The sequence below is a fragment of the Sciurus vulgaris genome (assembly GCF_902686455.1).
Source record: "Sciurus vulgaris genome assembly, chromosome: 9".
Classification (NCBI taxonomy): Eukaryota; Metazoa; Chordata; class Mammalia; order Rodentia; family Sciuridae; genus Sciurus; species Sciurus vulgaris.
This window is the reverse complement of record NC_136469.1, coordinates 49,878,105-49,896,004: the sequence shown is the minus strand read 5'-3', so window position 1 is coordinate 49,896,004 and position 17,900 is coordinate 49,878,105. Positions and strand designations below refer to the sequence as shown.

At 38.1% G+C, this 17,900-nt stretch overlaps 1 protein-coding gene across 2 annotated transcripts in view; it reads left to right on the top strand.

Moving 5' to 3' along the window:
* The window catches only part of EGF (epidermal growth factor), a 103,040-nt gene that overhangs the window by 6,772 nt on the left and 78,368 nt on the right, over positions 1 to 17,900 (top strand). The gene's annotated exons all lie outside the window — the stretch shown is intronic.

The following is a 17,900-nucleotide window of genomic DNA, read 5'->3' as shown; positions in this document are numbered from 1 at the left end:
TGTCCAGACTTCTCCATATTTATCATGGAGCACATTCCAATATATGTCTACTTTTCTATTTACTTATAAAATTTAAAGAGACACTATTATAAAAGCATGTTGGATGCATTATTCAAAATCAGAATAATTAAGACTTTAAGATAAAGGAATCAGGAAATAATATTCAGCTTATTATTATGCTTCATATTATTTTTATCCACTGATTAGATGACACCTCTCATAATCAAATCATTTCACCCCTTAAAATTCTTTCATTGTGCCTCACATGAGCTTTTGGGGGATACCTTATACCTAAATCATAATATTCTGTCCAAGGTCTTCAAAAGCTCATGCCCATCTCACAATACAAAATACATTTAGTCTACTTCCAAGAGTCCCCATAGTCTCAAGTATTGCCCAAAAGTCCAAGTCTAAAGTCACTGAAACCCAGGCCTTGTGTAATTTTTTTCAAATTTTCTATGATGCTTGGCGAAGTCTAAAGTTGGTTTCCTGGGTTGAGTCAAGTCCTAATGATCATTTTAATCAGGATGTTCTTTTTGATTTGCTGTTTTCCTTGCTGATAAGGTAGAGCATAGAGTCCCCAACTAATTATTTTTTTTCTAAATGGTTATTCTTGCTATATATTACATTTGCCTTCAATATTCCAAGAAAATTATACAAAGTGTTTCTTTGTCTATATCTTTACAGTTATGTATACATACAGCTAGGACACAGAACTTAGCACTGAACTGGGCAAGATTAACGAGAACAATGATATTGAAGTCAGAAAATGTATAGACTTCAACATTGTGAAATTTTATTTTGTTTACCAGGAGTACTCAGAGTGTAGTACCTGTAGGCAAATATTTATGTTTAAACTTGTGATTTCAGGAACATCATTTAAAGGTAGTTTAAGGAGAAAGTAATTGTGTTGGTGATAAATAAGAGCCAAATCAAATTTTTTTGCTCCAATAAAATTTTTAGAGATTTAATGAAATGATGAATTTTTTAGACTTCCTTCAGAGTATTGAGCATTTAATGTCTCTTGGGGGAAGTTGTTTGTTTTGGGTTATGTTTTATTTTCTTTAGTAGAGCTTGTAATGACATTATTGACTTGGTATTTGAAGTGTAGAGAAGCAGAGAAAGTAGAAGTTAAGATGAATAACATTTTTCTAGGAATTTCCCACAAACTTAGGCCTTTTTACAAAAATGTTACAAACATGTAAACTACCAATTTCCATAACTCAGGCAGGATAAAAATTGAGTCGATAAATATTAAATTAGAAAGGGTTCTTAGTATTATCTAGCCAGCTACCTCCTGCTATAGAGGAGAGACTGAGTGCCAGGAGGGAACTCAGGATCCTCCCAGGCCTACAGCTCAGGAACAAAGGCTCTTATTCTGCAAAATCACAATGCATACAACACTTCCCAAAATGCAATGTTGAAAGACCCCTCAATATAATAATTTTATTGGTTAATAATTTTAAGTTGGCTTAAGGAAAACGTCTTAATGTAACTAGTTCTCTGTGTTACAAGTACTTTGAAAATAGGTTTGAAATTTTTTTAACTGTACTTTACACCACTGGATTAATTTAAATCAAGCCAGCAATATTTTATTCAACATGAACTTTGTGCTTGGGCTGAGAGTGGGACTCCATAGTGCCAGGGGCCAGAGGTGGGGTGGGCTACGATTTACCAGGAAACTTTTATGGATCTTACTATTTGATTTTCTTTAAACTAACTTTTACAAAATTCAACAAGTGGTTTAAAACCTTTTTACAAAAAAACTAGAGACCGCAGACTATACAAATATACAGGGCAGCCCTGTCTCTTTTACTTCTGGAATGAGCTCTATGTTGCCTACCTAAGAACTGAAGGCAAAGTAAATCTCTTAGATTAAACAAGAAATAAGGGAAAATTTACAAGGAGACAGACTTAAAAGTGGATTTACACTTGCTATTTTTAGTGATGAACCTCACAAAAATTGTATAATGTGCCCAATGTGTTAGTTAATGGCCATATTTAGCCAACAGGGCAAGTGAGATATTTAAAGATGGGTTTCCAGAATCTGAAAACAACTTTTAGTAATTTTTACAGTTGTGTTCCAAGTTCTAATATTTAAGACCACATTTATTAAGCTTACTAATAAAAAACCTCTTTTGAGGTTTCTTACATTACATAAAAAGGGAAAAGTCTCATGCTATTGGTGAAGCACTTGCTCCTCCTGCTTCCTGTGGTGGAAAATGTCACTAAAATAATACATGGGAAACCACAGGGCAGTGCATGAGAATGTGTTCCTTTGTCAGTAAAGACTTCAAAACTGCACAGAAAAGCATCACTGGAAATTTGATAAAATAGTTATTAAAAAATACAATAACATTAAAATTATTTATTTATATTTTTGTTTGTATTTTAATTATATTTTATTTATTTTAATTTAATTTATTTATATATGTTTTTAAAATTTTGATTCATTGTATACAAATAGGGTACAACTTTCATTTCTCTGGTTGTACACAAAGTAGAGTCACATCATTGTGTAATCATACATGTATGATTACATGTAATAATGTCTGTCTCAGTCTATTATCTTTCCTTCCCCCATCCCCTCCCACCCCATTTCCCTCTACACAATCCAAAGTTCCTCCATTCTTCTCTTTTTCCCCCTCCACTCCACCCCCAGTTATGTATCATCATCCACTTATCAGCGAAATCATTTGGCCTTTGGTTTTTTGGAATTGGCTTATTTCTTTTTTTTTTTTCTTTTTCTTTTTCTTTTTTTATTTATTGTAAACAAATGGGATATATGTTGTTTGTCTGTTTGTACATGGGTTAAAGGCATACCATTTGTATAATCATAAATTTACATATGATAATGTTGTTTGATTCATTCTATTATTTTTTCCCTTCCCCCCACCCCTCCCACCCTTCTTTTCCCTCTAAACAGTCCTTTCTTCCTCCATTCTTGTCCCCCTCCCTAACTCTAACCCTAACCCTAACCCTAACACTAACTCCCCCCACCCTCCCCCTTATGTGTCATCATCCACTTATCAGCGAGATCATTCGTCCTTTAATTTTTTGAAATTGGCTTATCTCACTTAGCATGATGGTCTCCAATTTCATCCATTTGCCCGTAAATGCCATAATTTTATCGTTCTTTATGGCAGAGTCATATTCTATTGTATATATGTACCACAGTTTCTTTATCCACTCATCAATTGAAGGACATCTAGGTTGGTTCCACAATCTGGCTATTGTGAATTGAGCAGCTATGAACATTGATGTGGCTGCATCTCTGTAGTATACTGATTTTAAGTCCTTTGGGTATAGACCAAGGAGTGGGATAGCTGGGTCAAATGGTGGTTCCATACCAAGTTTTCTAAGGAATCTCCACACTGCTTTCCAGAGTGGCTGCACTGCACCAGCAGTGTATGAGTGTACCTTTCTCCCCACATCCTCGCCAACACCTGTTGTTGCTCGTATTCTTGATAATCTCCATTCTAATTGGGGTGAGATGGAATCTTAGGGTGGTTTTGATTTGCATTTCTCTTATTACTAGAGATGTTGAACATTTTTCCATATGTTTGTTGATTGCTTGTAGATCTTCTTCTGTGAAGTGTCTGTTCATTTCCTTAGCCCATTTGTCGATTGGATTATTTGTATTGTTGGTGTAGAGTTTTTTGAGTTCTTTATAGATTCTGGAGATTAGCGCTCTATCTGAAGTATGATTGGCAAAGATATTCTCCCACTCTGTAGGCTCTTTCTTCACATTACTGATAGTTTCCTTTGCTGAGAGAAAGCTTTTTAGTTTGAATCTATCCCAGTTATTGATTCTTGCTTTTATTTCTTGTGCTATGGGAATCCTGTTGAGGAAGTCTGGTCCTAGGCCGACATGTTGAAGATTGGGACCTACTTTTTCTTCTATAATCTGCAGAGTCTCTGGTCTGATTCCAAGGTCCTTAATCCATTTTGAGTTGAGTTTTGTGCAGGGTGAGAGATATGGGTTTAGTTTCATTCTGTTGCATATGGATTTCCAATTCTCCCAGCACCATTTGTTGAAGAGGCTATCTTTTCTCCATTGCATATTTTTGGCGCCTTTGTCTAGTATTAGAAAGTTGTATTTATTTGGGTTTGTGTCCGTGTCCTCTATTCTGTACCATTGATCTACCTGTCTATTTTGGTACCAATACCATGCCGTCTTTGTTACTATTGCTTTGTAATAAAGTTGAAGTTCGGGTATTGCGATACCCCCTGCTTCATTTTTCCTGCGAAGGATTGCTTTAGCTATTCTGGGTTTCTTATTCTTCCAGATGAATTTCATGATTGTTTGCTCTATTTCTGTAAGGTGCGTCATTGGGATTTTAATTGGAATTGCATTGAATCTGTATAGCACTTTTGGTAGTATGGCCATTTTAACAATATTAATTTGGCCTATCCAAGAACATGGGAGATCTTTCCATCTTCTAAAGTTTTCTTTAATATCTTTCTTTAGTGTTCTGTAGTTCTCATTGTAGAGGTCTTTCACCTCTTTTGTGAGATTGATTCCCAAGTATTTTATTTTTTTGATGCTATCGTGAATGGGGTAGTTTTCCTAATTTCTCTTTCTGAGGATTCATCACTTATGTATAAAAATGCATTGGATTTATGAGCATTGATCTTGTAACCTGCTACTTTACTGAATTCACTTATGAGTTCTAAAAGTTTTCTGGTGGAATTTCCTGGTTCCTCTAAGTATATAATCATGTCATCCGCAAATAGGGGTAGTTTGAGTTCTTCTTTTCCTATTCGTATTCCTTTAATTTCCTTGGTCTGTCTAATTGCTCTGGCTAGAGTCTCAAGAAAGATATTGAATAGAAGTGGTGAAAGAGGGCATCCCTGTCTTGTTCCAGTTTTTAGGGGGAATGCTTTCAGTTTTTCACCATTTAGAATGACATTAGCCATGGGCTTAGCATAGATGGCCTTAACGATGTTAAGGAATGTTCCCACTATCCCTATTTTTTCTAGTGTTTTGAGCATGAAGGGGTGTTGTATTTTATCAAATGCTTTTTCTGCATCTATTGAAACAATCATGTGATTCTTGACTTTAAGTCTATTGATATGGTGAATTACATTTATTGATTTCCGGATGTTGAACCAACCTTGCATCCCTGGGATAAAACCCACTTGATCGTGGTGCACTATCTTTTTAATATATTTTTGTATGCGATTTGCTAAAATTTTATTGAGAATTTTTGCGTCAATGTTCATTAATGATATCGGTCTGAAATTTTCTTTCCTCGATTTGTCTCTGTCTGGCTTGGGTATCAGGGTAATATTGGTTTCATAGAATGAGTTTGGGAGGGTACCCTCCTCTTCTATTTCATGGAATACTTTGAGAAGTATTGGAATGAGCTCTTCTTTAAAGGTTTTGTAGAACTCGGCTGAGAACCCATCTGATCCTGGACTTTTCTTTGTTGGTAGGCTTTTGATGACCTCTTCTACTTCATTACTTGAAATTGTTCTATTTAAATTGTGTATGTCCTCCTCGTTCAATTTAGGCAATTCATATGTCTCTAGAAACCTGTTGATGTCTTCGAAATTTTCTATTTTGTTGGAATATAGATTTTCAAAATAACTTCTAATTATGTTTTGTATTTCAGTCGTGTCTGTTGTGATATTTCCTTGTTCTTTCCGAATTTTAGTGATTTGGGTTTTCTCTCGTCTTCTCTTTGTTAGAGTGGCTAAGGGTTTATCAATTTTGTTTATATTTTCAAAGAACCAACTATTTATTTTGTCAATTTTTTGTATTGTTTCTTTTGTTTCAATTTTGTTGATTTCAGCTCTGAGTTTAACTATTTCCTGTCTTCTACTACTTTTGGTGTTGGTCTGTTCTTCTTTTTCTAGGGCTTTGAGCTGTAGTGTTAGGTTGTTTATTTGTTGAGTTTTACTTCTTTTATTGAATGCGCTCCATGAAATAAATTTTCCTCTAAGTACTGCTTTCATAGTGTCCCAAAGATTTTGATATGATGTTTCTTTGTTCTCATTTACCTCTAAGAATTTTTTAATTTCCTTCCTAATATCTTCTGTTATCCATTCATCATATAATAGCATATTGTTTAATCTCCAGGTGTTGGAGTAGCTTCTGTTTTTTACTCTTTCATTTATTTCTAATTTCAATCCATTATGATCTGATAGAATACAAGGTAGTGTCTCTATCTTCTTGTATTTGCTTACATTAGCTTTGTGGCATAATATATGGTCTATTTTAGAGAAGGATCCATGTGCTGCTGAGAAGAAAGTGTATTCACTCTTGGTTGGATGGTATATTCTATAAATGTCTGTTAAGTCTAAATTATTGATTGTGTTATTGAGATCTACGGTTTCTTTGTTCAGTTTTTGTTTGGAAGATCTGTCCAGTGGTGAGAGAGGCGTGTTAAAAATCACCGAGTATTATTGTGTTATGGTCTATTTGGTTTCTGAAATTGAGAAGGATTTGTTTGACATACATGGATGAGCCACTGTTTGGGGCATAGATGTTTATGATTGTTATGTCTTGCTGATTTATGGTTCCCTTAAGCAGTATGTAATGTCCTTCTTTATCCCTTCTGACTAACTTTGGCTTGAAGTCCACATTATCTGAAATGAGGATGGATACCCCAGCTTTTTTGCTGAATCCATGTGCATGGTATGTTTTTCCCCATCCTTTCACCTTTAGTCTATGGGTATCTTTTTCTATGAGGTGAGTCTCTTGCAGGCAACATATTGTTGGATCTTTCTTTTTGATCCAATCTGCCAGTCTATGTCTTTTGATTGATGAGTTCAGGCCATTAATATTCAGGGTTATTATTGAGATATGGTTAGTATTCCTGGTCATTTGGTTCATTTTATTTATTTATTTATTTATTTATTTATTTATTTTGAGACGACTTGGTTCTTCCTTTATTTGACAATTCCTTTAGGATAGTTCCTCCCGTTGCTGATTTGTTTCTTTGTTTTTCATCTCTTCCTCGTGGAATATTTTGCTGAGAATGTTCTGTAATGCTGACTTTCTTTTTGTAAATTCTTTTAGCTTTTGTTTATCATGGAAGGATTTTATTTCATCATCAAATTTGAAGGTAAGTTTTGCTGGGTATAAGATTCTTGGTTGGCATCCATTTTCTTTCAGGGCTTGAAAAATGTTGTTCCAGGCCCTTCTAGCTTTTAGGGTCTGGATTGAAAAATCTGCTGATATCCGTATTGGTTTCCCCCTGAATGTAATTTGATTCCTCTCTCTTGCGGCCTTTAAAATTCTGTCTTTATTTTGTATGTTCGGTATTTTCATTATAATGTGCCTTGGTGTGGGTCTGTTGTAATTTTGTATATTTGGAGTCCTATAATTCTCTTGTACTTGATCTTTCATTTCATTCTTCAGATTTGGGAAATTTTCTGATAGTATTTCATTGAATAGATTGTTCATTCCTTTGGTCTGTTTCTCTAAGCCTTCCTCAATCCCAATAATTCTTAAATTTGGCGTTTTCATGATATCCCATAGTTCTTGGAGATTCTGTTCATGATTTCTTACCATCTTCTCTGTTTGTTCAACTTTGTTTTCAAGGTTAAATATTTTATCTTCAATGTCTGATGTTCTGTCTTCCAGGTGTTCTATCCTATTGGTTATGCTTTCTATGGAGTTCTTAATTTGGTTTATTGTTTCCTTCATTTCAAGGATTTCTGTTTGGTTTTTTTTTTTTCAATATCTCTAACTCTTTATTGAAATGATCTTTTGCTTCCTGTATTTGCTCTTTTAACTGTCCATTGGTGCGATCATTCAGTGCCTGCATTTGCTCTTGCATCTCGTCATTTGCTTCCCTGATCATTTTAATTATGTACATTCTGAACTCCCTTTCTGTCATTTCTTCTGCCATGCTCTCGTTGGGTTTCATTGATGTAACATCTATATTTGTTTGCAGCATTTTCTTTCCTTGTTTTCTCATATTGTTCAGGTATCAGTTGACCGCTGTGATATTGCAGATTTCCTGTATTGTCTTATAATATCCCTGAAGATTTCTAGTATATCCCCTCTTAGCCTTCAGTAGCCTGAAGTCTTGGAGGAAGTTGATAATGCGGTGGTCCACAAGGAAGCTGACTCCCTAGGGGAGGTGGCCTTTCGGTGGGGTATATTCCCTGCTAGTGGGCAGAGGTACCTTCACTTGCTGATGAATGGTCATCCAAAGGGGAAGTAGGATGTGGGCTGATGCAAGGCCAGTTTGGGCCTGTGTCTCTGATTTTACAGTCCTTTTGGGAGAACCTCACCCGACAGGGAGGACTCACCCGGTGGGGAGGTCTCGCTGGTTGGTTTCCCTCCCAGAGGTTCTGTTCAATTCACAACTACCGCCTGGGCTGGGCAGCCTTCTTCTGCAATGTTCCCAGGGACCCGGACCTACCTCCTGGGCCTGGAAGCCTCGCCCTTCGCAGACAAATCTCCTTAGGCTGCCTCTCCTCAGAGAAGCTGCCTGCAGTCCTGGAGCCTTCACTTCGCCCCTCAGTTTGTCTGTGGGGCTCTTCCACCAAGAAGCCGCCTAGGCCCTGGGACCCTGCTCTGCACTTTCCGCCTGGCTATGCGGCCCCTCCTCTGAGCAGCCACCTGGAGCCCCTTAAGATCGCTCCGAGTCCTAGTGACCCGCCACATGCCTTTTCCTCCGGCAGCCACCTGGTGTTCCGTGCGGTCGCTCTAAGTCCAAGTGACCCACCATGCACCTCCTTCTCCACCAGGCAGTCACCCATAGATCTGGTGCGTTCGTCACGAGTCCCAGGAACTCACTGTGCACCTTCTCGTCCCGACTGCCACCCGTAGCCCTGGTGCAGTCACTTCGAGCCCAAGCACCCCGACGCTCCTCCTCCTTCTCCAGACAACCCCCCTGTGTTCAGGAGCGGATGCTCTGGGTCCAAACCACTCACCACGCTGCTCCACCGGATAGCCGCCCAGAGCCCTGGCGCAGCTGCTCCAAGTCCAAGTGACGTGCCGAGCCCGTATTTCTCCTTCTCCTCTGGGCAGCCCCCTGTGTTCAGGGGTGGTCACTTTCAGTCCAAACAGCTCACCGAGCACCCTCTCCTTTGGGCAGCCTCCCAGAGCCCGGGTGGGTTGTGCCGAGTCCAAGCGCTGTGGTGAGCAGCCACCTCTCCAATGCTCCCAGTTGTCCGCATTCACTGCTCCAGCGGGGGGAGGGGCGTCTCGCCGGCAGCTCTACTTCACGAAGTTCCCTGCGTTCGGGGCTACCGCACCGTCTGGGACGCCTCCCCAGTGGGAGACACCCGGCTGCTTTGAGTTGGTTCCAAGTCTCTCTATATCTCCTCTTCTTGAGTCCTGAGTCCTGGAGCAACACGAAACGCAGCCACCCTCTAGTCTGCCATCTTGAATCCCCCGGCTTATTTCACTTAGCATGATATTCTCCAACTCCATCCATTAATCAGAAAATGCCATAATTTTATTCTTCTTTATAGCTGAATAATATTCCATTGTGTATATATACCACAGTTTCTTTATCCATTCATCTGTTGATTTTTGTATTTTTGTATTTTTTGGTATTTTTATTAACCAATATTTACCAAGAACTCATTGTGTGTCAAGCAAGATTCTAAGCACTTTAACAAATTATTTTTTAAATTCTTGATAATAATCCCATGAAGTATTATTTTCTCCATTGTTTAAAAGATGTAAAGTGGACACAGAGGATTAAATAATGAGTTAAAAATCTCTCAGTTAATAGTATTGGATCCAGTAGAATCAATGTGAGTATTCTGTCTCCAGGGCAGTAAACTTAGCCACATTTGTACACACCTCTGTTTCAACAATGAAATGCAAAGAGAAGTATTTTCTTTCATGAACCAGTTAAAGGAAAGATGGATCAAAGAACGTTTCATAGAGAAAATTCTCATAAGTCAGAAATGACCTCTTTACATATTAAAATATGTTCTATGAAAACAAACAGTAAAAGTGTCCCAGTGGCCGTGGAGTCACTGCATGTACTGGAACATCCAAGAAAAAATGGTTGGTAATTCCATGGCAGCCTTCACAGCAAGTTTGTGGAGCAAAGAAGTTAAAAACCAAATTGCACAAAGAGCCACAGGTGCCTCTGCTGTAGTCACTAACAAGACTGAGTCAATTCCTAAGATACTTTTTATCGGATGAGGAGGAACCATGAAAATATTTGTCCTACATACTTTCCACAAAGTACACTGAAGCAAAGCACTTAGGAGAACTGTCAGATCAGATGGAGGTAAGCGAAGGACAGATAGGCCAGAGGTAATTAAAACATTTTTCTGGGGGGATGGCTCTCTGGTGAGATTCACCCATCCTCTACAGTGAAGCCTGGGGCGGAGGGTCTGGGAAGTTGAGCTGCGGCTTGGGCTCTGGCAGGGTGGCGTTTTTGTAGTTCAGGATAGGTGTGGGAAGGCTTGAGGGTTTCGTGTCCCCCTGGGGTTGACTGCAGAGCCTGCAGGGACTTGTGTCCCTCTGGGATTGGCTGGGGTCTCCACTGATTGACAGACCGTTGCAAGATGCCACTAGGGTTTATCTGTTGGCGTCTGATTGGTTATTACTTGACACACTTGGCTGCCTGATGTCTGCCCCCATCCAGCCACCTCGGATAGCCCTAACAAGAGCAATCAAATATGTAGTCAGTTTCAATATGTCACCTACTAAAATCTCATATTTGCATTCTTAAAAACACCTGTGAATGGTATCTAAAAATATTTTAATAATGTTACAATAAATAATTTTTTATTCCTTTTGAACCACTTGTTAAAGCAACGACATTTCTAGTTAGTTTGTTTACATTTACTGAATGAAATCTGGAAAAATAGAAGTTCGCTAGTGTAATTCAACAGAGTTTGGGAATAATTGATGGATGTAATGAAAAAGTAAATTTTGTTGTTGGGATTGTGTGAAGAGAGCCAATGAAGCATTTCTTTCATTTCACATAATGGTAAAATATTTTTCTCTATGACATCTGCCTAAGACCAAATATATAAATACATTGAATCAGATTTTTAAATCTCTTTATCAAATTCAAATTAAATGCAAATCAGAAAGTGTTGTATAATCTCAAATTTTAACATACAGAGGGACTTCTGGGGTTGAAGGACGTCCCCAACTGGAGATGTATACCAGATAGTTAAAAACATGGGGACAGAACTCAGTAGATAAATCAGGAGAGTGATTTCTGAGTCTTGCCATGTGGTGTGTGTGTGTGTGTATGTGTGTGTGTGTGTGTGTGAGAGAGAGAGAGAGAGAGAGAGAGAGAGAGAGAGAGAACATGTATGTAAAACATCTGGAAAAACTGTCCTAATTCTTCATGTTGGAGAATCCATTAAAATGTCAGTGGTAGTCTTTAATTAAAAGTGAGTACAATTTATGTTGAAAATCAGATGTTTAAACTGCTTTCTTAAGATGAAGGATTCCCTACAGCACAGAAATATTAGACCACTGCTCCTTGTTCGGCAAAACTGCATTGTTGTAAGAGTTTTAAAAGTTATGCTGACTATAGTATTAGCCCAGAGGTAGAGAGATAGACACATTTATTAATGGACCAGAATAGAAAGTCCAGAAGTGGACTTATAAAAATATGCCTGTTTGATCTTTGACAAAGGTGCAAAAGCAATCTGGTGGGAAAGGGATCATCTTCATCACATAGTGTTGAACCAGTTAGACATCCAGATGTTTATATGCCTAGACATCTACAAATGAAATAATGGACCTCAACCAGAACTGTGGACCTCACCCAAAGATTGGCTCAAAAGGCATCACAGATCTAAATATAAGATGTAAAACTATACAACTTAAAGAAGAAATATCTTTGTGTCCTGGGGTTAAGTAGAGTTCTGAGCCGGGCGCAGTGGTGCACACTTGTAATCCCATCAACACGGGAGACTGAGGCAGAAGGTTGAAAGTTTGAGACCAGCTTGGGCAATTTAGTGAGATCCTGTCTCAAAATAAAAAATAAAAAGAACTGAGGATGTAGCTCAATGATAGAGACCCCTGGGTTCAATACCCAGTACAAAAAAAAAGTTCTGAGATATGATAACAAGGCAGAATTCATAAAAGAAAAAGTTGATAATTATACATCAAAATCAAAAAGGTTGTTCTATCAAAGGCAGTGACAGGATAAAAGCCAAACTTATGTTGGAAAAAGCATTCATGATTATATACCTGACAAAAGATATATGTCCAAAATTTATTTTTGTTCAAATTTCAAATGCAACAATAACAAAACAAACCACTTAAAAAATAAAAAAAAAGGACTTACACACTTCAACAAAAAGGATATAAAGATGGTAAATAAGTCCAGGAAAAGATGTTCAACATTGTGTCAGAAGAAAAATTATAAAAAAATTCGTTGTAGTTCTATTTGGCTTCTATTTGAGATTCATTAATTAGAGCAGCCTCCATTTTTCAAAATAGCAGGTTGTGTAAGGTAGGAATAAGAATTACAGCAAGAGGAAGGAAAAAAAAAAAAAAAAAAAAAACCCAGATGGATGAGGTTACTTTTTTCTAAGGATTAAGCCTAAGGGACTTCTACTTACTCAGGGAGAATGGAATCTCCTACTTCAGAGGAAGAACTGGGAATCTATCTGCTTCTTTAAAGCTGTTTGATTATATGGCACTTAGAATGATTGACATCATATTGGAGCAGTTTAGTCTGGTCTTTGGGGGTCTAATAAAGGAGTTCAGTTCAAAACAATGACCTCATAATATTTGTTTAGTAATCATTAGCTATTGGAGGCCAAATATGGCCCCCAAATATTGTCTATTGTGTACATCTTGATTCCTGGAATCTGTGACTGTTACCTTACACAACAAAAACACTGTTGCAGATGTGATCTTGAGCTGGGATGATAATCCAGGGTGGTTACAGAGGGAGGCAAGAATGACAAAGGAGGAAGTCCCAGGCGATGCGAATAGAGAAAGATTTGAAAATGTTACACTGCTATCTTGGAAGATGGAGAAAAGAGTTTAGCCAAGGAGTGCAGAGAATTCATTATATATGGAATGCAATACATTACAGAATTAGATATAAAGTTATTCAGGTGATATGATTACAGGAATCTACTGGAAGTGTCCTACCTCACAATTAGTTTCTAGAACATAGCGGGAGAAAATTCAGCCTGATAGTGACTATACTAGAATAGCATTTCCTATGGTGTGTTCCCCCAACAAAATCAGACTAAAACACTCTAAGTACCAAGAGTTCCTGGTGCATCCAGTTTGGGGTAAGCAGTTGAACCTGATGCTTAGAAGCCAGGATCTATGATGAGAAAGTCACAGCTTAATAACTTCTTGCAGATACTTATTGACCCTATGACCATAAATCAAGTTCACTGCTCTGAACTTTAGTTTCTTCTGTTGTAATTGGAGATGAGAGCCCTTACCTCCTAATGTTACCCAGTTAAATGAAATAATATTCAATGTGTTACCCCAGAGATAACACACAGACCGAGGCTGTGATTCCAATGCTATTGACCCCCCCACCACTGACTGCCACACACACACTTTCTTGGAGTATTAAAATGTGTAACAGCATGGTAAAGGCTCTGAAAGGCCCTACTGAGGGGGAAAAATCCAAGTTCAAGTTTGCAGAACTTGCTAGGTTTGATTCCTGTGCTGAGAACTTGGGTGCATGCCTCTGTAGATCAAAGGAGAACAAAGCTGTGGGGAGGGCAGGGGCTGCATTTTGCCCTGGAAGATACATGTCTACCACCGCTCAAGGTCTAGGGTGGCAATCCCCATTCATGTTTTTCAGGAAGCAAAATCAAAATCAGGCCCTAGTGTTCTTTATAGAATTAAGACTTACATGCAAATCTTCTGGCCACTCTGGGTGTTATTTGAGTCATTTGATTTCTTTCTCACCTGCCTTGAGTATTGATATTTATGAATAAACTGAGAGGAAAGCTGTGGTTGTCTAAGAAAGTAAATTTGTGTCCCTTTAAGGACCATCATTAAAAAAAAAAAAAAAAAGGAGATGAGATGGTCTTTCATTGTGAAAAAAAACTTTCTGTTTTTTCATAACATAAAACCTAAGATAGTGTTCAAATTAGCTCCCTGGGGAATGGAAATAAATGGCTGCTCTCAGGGGCTTCCTGGAGAGGTGGGAGCCAGCCGTGGGAGGAGGTGGCAGGCTTTCTTACAGCTGGTCCATCAGTTTAGAACTACATTCTTCTCTCATGGTGTCATTGAATCTGGACATTGCTAAGTTTCCTTTTCACCTTCTTTGTCCTGTGAGCCTTCAGTCTATTTCCAGATTTAGGGAAGAAGCTTGTGGTAGTGAGGGAGGTGGCAGTGTGGGACCTAAGAGAAAACTTGAATTTCTTGTTCATATGCTTCTACCATAGCTCCCGTGAGCCTTTGCCCCCAGGGCCCGCCAGAAGGCGATCAATTGCTCTTCTTACTCACCTGTGTGGGCCAGTTCCCCAGACTCCAACCTCTGTCATGCAAGATAAAGAGTTGCTTGTTCTAAAATGTTCTGTTTCTGCTGCCTACTTCAATCAAAGCCTGCTTTCTGTCACTGGCCTTCTGTGCCACGGAGGCCTCAGTTTCTGTAGTCACTGATGAAAGTCTTCAATATGCTTCAAACATTCTGGACTCCTTTATCTCTTATTCATGAAGATCCCCTGCTAATCCTCAGGCTGAGAAGTCAGAGGTTCCAATTGATTTGCTGTGACCTGTTTGCTGTCTTTGGGTTTGTGTTCCTTAGAAATGATGTTTGATTTTCCGTGTATTTCCTTCTTACTGAACTGCACCCAAAATAAACGCTGTAGGTTTTGTCGTGGGAAAGCTTTTGCTGTTCAAACACGCACACTCTACTGACATTCAAATCCACGTGTGGCACCATACACTGGTGTTGATAGAGTCCTTGACAGGTTTGAAAAAAAACACTGATTTATTTAGCATTATCACTGACTGTATGGAATAATGACATTCTACTGCCCCTAATTCTTTAAGTATTTCATTTTATTTTAAATCATATTATATTTCCTGTCACAAATATTCAGTCCAGGCCCTGGTTTACATGATGAGGCTGACAGTGGAATGAAACTTTTTTGAAGGAAATGGAATTAGAATCAGCTACGCAAGTGAAATGAAGATGAGAGGTCTTGACCCACAACAGCCTGGACCTCAGTGGGGAAGATGGAGGCCGTCAGATTGGAAGGCAGCGTTGGTTTCCAGTTCTAGCTCCATCACCAACTAGGGGCAGGGCTTTGGAAAGCACCATTACATTTCCCCTTCTTAACTAGGTTCATGTTTTCCAAATTCACCAAGACCTGAGAATTGCCTGCGGAGTCTATTTAAAAAACAGATTTCTAGTCCTGCTGAAAGAATTAGGATCTTGTGGGAAGAATTCTGAAACACATACATGCACACATATTCACACATACACTCACACGCATTGATGAAACACACACACACACACACACACAGTGTGAGTCTTTTAACCTACAATTTTGGGAAATTTTGAAATAGGTAATGTTTTGAGGCTCCAGTTCTAAGATACCAAACTCTGGATGCTCTGATTGATCTCTGGATGAGCAAAATCTGAGGATAAAATATATTGGCTAATAATACTTAGTGTTTTTATAATTATTCTGTGTTTGAGTTTGAAAAGTGACAAAATTAATGCTATGATTCGTGTCTTACGAATCTAAGGATTCTTCCGATTTAAGTATTCAGATTTCTCTTTGATTTATTGACTTTAACATCTGACCTGTCTAGTTCATGGCGGTGTAAGGTGGATAAGTGAGATCATGATGTAAAAGTTTGTTGTTATTATTGCCTCTGTTACTAAAATATCTGCCATAGAATAGATTCTGCTTTTATGAATTTGATATATCTGCCAGTCTCTTTGGCTTTTTTCCTATTGGTAAAAACTCAGACAAATAAACATGACACAATTATTTCTTCATTAATTTGTGGCTTTAGTCAAAGATTTTTGGGTACCTATTATGTACAAAAGATTGTTGTATGTTCTGGGACAGGGAGCACTAAAATGATCAGAGTACTTTTTCCATAGAAACTACCCATGTAGTAAAACTTTTAAATAAATATTTTATCAATCTCACCAATGTACCAATGCATTAGAAAATTAACAATATGTGTTGGACACGTTAATTCAGTTTACAGAGAAGGCATGATACACGTATCAAAGAGAACTCTTGGCAATAGATCTATAGGCCTGCAGTCATCTGTGGCCCACACATTTGTAGCTGTGCATTCGGGCAGCCTGCTTCTACTGTCTTTCTTTTCTTCATGATTCATTGCTGAATTAGAACCAGTTTCTGGGTTCAAATCGAAACAATGGAACAAAACTATGTCATGAATATTTGGGTGTGGAAACCCAAAGCAAATATGTAGTACTCCATGATTAATCAAATGTTTTCATATCAATAATTTCATTTTCTATCTCCAATAATCCTGTGATACAGACAGGGGAGATCTTGTGAGATGTTCAGAGAAACTTGTCAGCCAGGAATGGAAGCCAGTCCTCCTGGCTCCCCATCCCATACCCTTTCTATTTCTCCTAACATAACTCTGTGCTCCCACAACTGCAGTGGCAACAAATCTTATCCATCTGTCAAGGGGCCTAATGCAAAGAAATGGGAAGAGGGATTCAAGCTCTTTCTCTTAGACATGTATAGTGACACCAGTTTCACATTCTTATGATCTTAGAGTTCTCCCCACTTTTCATATCTCTATTCTGATGTATCCTCTAAAGTAGAGTTAATGCTTTCTGACTTTAGAACATGATCCCTGTGTAAAAGGTTGTTAATCCATAATTTTGTTTAATCCTTAGAACAAAAAATACATTTATTAAGACCCATTAAGGTATTAAGCTTTAATATTCAAACAGAATGGAGAAAGCCCAGCAGGGAGGCAAGAATATATTAGCATTCTCCTTCAATCCCCACTCACCTCAGTTGTTCCATTGTTTCTAAGAGCAGAGTGGCCAGCCTTCTCCCCTTCAGTTATGAGAGACCAAGAAATCAGCTTGGCTTCAGAGGTTGAAGCCATCCCCTGGAGTCATCTTGGAGAATCAAAGGCAAGTTCTGTTTGAGGTCAGCCAGTAATGAGGGCTGAAATCTCTAAGAAGGGACCAATGTCCAAGAAGATGTGAACTGGGGAACAGAGCAGATAGGTGGACCTTACCTAGAACAGGACACCACATATAGGGTTAGGATACAAAGCAAGACCCTGCAGAAACAGAGGAATCCAGGAAGTTCTATTCAGATTTAGCAAAGAAAAATACAAGGTGCTCAGTTAAATGAGAATTTCAGGTAAATAGAGAATAATTTTTATTGTGGGCAAAGTCCCACACAACGTACTAGTAAAGTGTCACTTATCTGAAATCACGGAAATGTTTCAGGTTTCAGATTATTTTGGATTTCTGAATATTATCATGCATGTACTGAGATATCTTAGGGATGGGACCCAAGTCTAAGCACAAAATTCATGTATGTTTCATATAGGCCTCATACACAAAGCCTGAAGATAATTTTACACAATATTTTTAGCGTGCCTGCATTTTGACCTCTATCTATCATGTGGGGTCAGGCATGAAATTGTCCACTTGGCATTATGTGGGCACTCAAAAAGTTTTGGTTTAAATTTCATATTAGGGATGTTTGGTCTATACAAACAATTATAATTCAATTTATAATTCAATTGAACATCCTGTATTTTATATGACAATGCCAATCAGTGAAAATATTTCTGAACTTGTGAAGGACAACTTTTCAATTTTTCTTGTTCCCATTTAAGATTTTCCTCTATTTTTTTTTTTTAACCATCTTCTATGTCTAATGATTCCAAGTTCTCAGATTAGGTTAGAGGAAAGGGGCCCATTTCCAAAATATTCAAAATTTTACTTTCAAAGGACACAATTAAAATTAATATTCATATAGATCCTTTCCAC